This window comes from Elephantulus edwardii, unplaced genomic scaffold, assembly GCF_000299155.1.
Source record: "Elephantulus edwardii isolate Elephantulus edwardi_28Jun2011 unplaced genomic scaffold, EleEdw1.0 scaffold00062, whole genome shotgun sequence".
Taxonomy (NCBI): domain Eukaryota; kingdom Metazoa; phylum Chordata; class Mammalia; order Macroscelidea; family Macroscelididae; genus Elephantulus; species Elephantulus edwardii.
In genome coordinates, this window is record NW_006399812.1 from 250,084 (window position 1) to 253,901 (window position 3,818).

Consider the following 3,818-nt stretch of genomic DNA (forward strand, 5'->3'; position numbering starts at 1 on the left):
AATTGCCAGGTTTCTTTGGTTAGGGCTACCCAGGAAACCCAGGAAAGAGGCCGCAAATAAGCAAAGCTCTTCTGAACACACAAAAAAATATAGTGCGGGTCATAGCACTATACAGCCATAGTAACTAAAACAGCATGGTACAACAACAGACTCTTAGACCAATGGAGTAAAATGAGATCCCAGAAATTAATCCTTCTACTGAGAGAAGTTTTATGCTGTTAAGTTAAAACAATCTATTTTAGAGCTTTACACAAATTTTACTGTTTCTAAAATTAAATGTAATACTTTACTTTTGGTATGCTGTGTAAGTTTGACAATAACTTGCACTGAAAAATAAGTCCTTCCCTACTTTTTTTATATAAATTAATTTTACTAATTTTGCTGTCAATTCACTAAGCTGCTTATAGTACTGAAAGAACCAAAAATTAATAAGAATAGAATAATAATTGTTATACAAGGGTTGTTATGCAAGGCTTTGATATCTAGATAATATTCTTTAAACTATAAAGTGCTGATGCATAAAAAACGGCAGTACAATTCACTTTGAAATATGTGCTTGGGTGTAGCACACTGAATTGATCAGTAGTGAAAGTCTAGGTTGTGTGGAATGGCTGATGCTATACGATAATATACTCACCAATAGAGAATAATCTATATTTAGACAGGTTTGGAAGCAGGAGTGGCATCTACTTCCTAAGTAACATGACTCCGGAAACTCTATGAACTTTGAGAAAAGACGATAGTTCTAGAAAGGCTTCAGGCCTTTTGTTCAGAGGGTCATTTGTTTTGTGTCATGCTCGACTCAACGGCAATCAACAACCGACAAAATCAGTTGGTATTTGACAAAGAATCAAAACCTACTGAATGAGGGCATGACAACTTCTTCCATAACTGGTGTTGGCAAAGCTGTACTCCTACCTACAGAAAGATAAAGCAGGATTCCCATATCATGTTGTTGTTATGTGCCATCGAGTCGTTTGCATAGTGACCCTATGTACAAGAGTCCTAAACACCGTTCTATCCTGTACCAACCTTGCTGTCTCAAACACAAACACTCCCACCACTCCACTCACAGAATCACAAATCATATAAAAAAAAAATCAACTCAAGGTGGAACAGAAATCTAGCGGTAAAGGCCAAAACCATAGAATCATAAGGGATAAAATGGGACAAAACCTGGAAGCCCTACTCTATGGCATAAATAGGCTTGCAAATATAGCCAGAAATGCATAACCAGGAGAAGATAAAATCAACAAATAGGACCTTCCAAAAATTAAGTCCCAGTGTGCATCAAAAACTTTCTCCAATAGGGTGAAAAAAAGAAGCATACAGATTGGAGAAAAAAAATTCGGCAATGACATTTTAGACAAGTGTCTCATAACTCAAGTTTACAGAATAATACAGAGCTGCACTGCAGTTCCAAAAGCACACAGTTTGAATCCACAAGCTGCTCTGTGGCAGAAGGACAGGCAATCTCCTCCCATGTGAATAACACCCTTCATGTGAAAACCAGTTGGTGGGTCAGCTAAGGGTGTGTTCACTCTCGACAGTACTCAGCAACACAGGGCCTACACACACACACACACACACACACACACGAAAAAAAACCCTGATAACCCAATAACAAAATGGGCAAAAAAAACCCCATTAAGTCTTTTCACAAAGGAAGACATTTGGATAGTCAAGAGACACATGAAAAAAATGCTCAATCACTGGCAATCAGAACAATGCAAATCAAAATAACAAAGAGATATCCATTTCACTCCAGCAGCAGCAGCAAAGTTTAACAGGACAGCAAACAATGAATGCTGGAGAATGTGGAGAGATTAAAACTCCCATGCACTGCTAGTGGGATTGTAAAATACTATCACCATTTTGAAAGGCAGTTTGGTTTTCTTTAAAAGCTGAACACAGACAACTTATAGGGCCCAGCTATTGCACTGCTAGGAATATCCCCAAGGAAATGAGAACTGAAACACAAATGGAGCTATGTATGCCTATGTTTATAGCAGTGTTATTCACAATAGAAAGAATATGGAAACAGACCAAATATGTATCAATAAATCAGTGGATTGAGGAATTATGGTACATTCACACAATGGAATACTATGCAATACTAAGGAATAATGATTTTGGAAAATGCAGTATCAGAGAGACTGAAGAGCATTATGTTGAATGAACTAACTCAGTCTCTTAAGGACAAATATTGCATAAGACCATTATTATAAAAATAGAAGGATAACTAGTAAGATTTGTATCAATGTCTAGAAAAGGCAAGGAGGTGGAAAAGGGGGAAGGGTAGAAATCATTAGGATAGCAGAGTTTAGTGGGCGCACTGTGGGTATGTGAAGGGAGGAATAGAAAAAAATCCAACGGGGACCCTAAAAGATTAGATAATACTAGGCATAGATCAATGGTAATTAATTATATGAAATATAATGTATATGAATGATTGTATGTAACACAGTATAAATGAAAGATTATATAAAACACAATGTACATGTACAAAACAAAATGTACATTATTGTATGCAAACCAATAAAAAAGAGAGGGGAAGACCATGGCCTGAATAAGGTATACCTCAATCCTAAAACTGACATCATTGCTCCTCAGTAATTTGGAGAGGTCCCTTACAGCAGACTTTCCCAATGCAATGTCTCCTGATTGCCTGCTAGTACCAAGGGTACTTAATCGTACTAGATTGTAGATCCAAGTAAAATGAAGTCATTGACAGTTTCAATCTTTCCTCAGGAAAATCTTTAATTATAATATTGTCTATCAGTCCAATAGTGAGAAGTTTTTTAAGTTATTTGAATTTTATTTGATGTTTAATTATTTACTCCTGAGCCCTAAGTTTATTTTTCTTCAGTTGCTTCTGGGAGATATTTTTCTTTTGGGAAATCTCTTCTGGTATAGGAACAATATGTTCCTTTTCAGTAAGGGTCTTCTCAATATGGCAGGGGAGCTCATGTAGGAGTTAATCCATCACGAGCGGTGTACCTGCATCAGCACATCATAGGAGCTTTGTTCACACAGCTGTGCTTAATGACCAAAGAATCGACATCTAAACCCTTAAGTTCTGCACTGCTCTCTGCATTTTTAAGCACATGAAGCAAAAACTCAGCACTCTTTTTGGGCCACCAACCCTGTGTCTAATCCCACTGTTTGGCCTGGGCACACCTGCCAATTCCACCACTGTAGCATTGGAATGGCACACACTGCTTTTGTAAAGTGACATCTTTCAGATACTTGGTGGATTTCCAGAGACGCATGCCCATGATGGCCGGAGCAGTTTCCTGGGTATTTTTTAAATGAACCCAGAGATTTTAGCTTCTTAGTTTGCATGATTTTGTAGAATTTTCCAGGTCAAGAGAGTAAGAACCATTTGGGGAGATCAACTCTGAGAACATTCATGGAAAAAGGCAGTCATCAGAATTTTTATTTTCTTGATGTTGAGATATAATCCATATTGAAGGCTATCGTCTTTGATCTTCTGAAGTAAGAGCTTCAAATCCTCCGCACTTTCAGCAAGTAAGGTTGTGTCACTTGTATAACATAAGTTGTTGCTGAATCTTCCTCTGATCCTGATGCCACATTCTTCTTAATAGAGTCCAGATTCTTAAATGATTTGCTCAGCATACAGACTAAATAGGTATAAAACAAACAGATGCTGCCCTGGATGTGCTCACTAAGTTGTGCCAGGAAATCTGGAGAACAACCACCTGGCCAACTGACTGGAAGAGATCGATATTTGTTCCCATTCCAAAGAAAGGTGACCCAACAGAGTGTGGAAATTATCGAACAATATCATTGATATC

General features: G+C 37.7%; 1 protein-coding gene across 1 annotated transcript in view; it reads right to left on the reverse strand.

The window, feature by feature from the left end:
• TSGA10 (testis specific, 10) overlaps positions 1–3,818 on the reverse strand; it is a 109,572-nt gene that overhangs the window by 72,131 nt on the left and 33,623 nt on the right. The gene's annotated exons all lie outside the window — the stretch shown is intronic.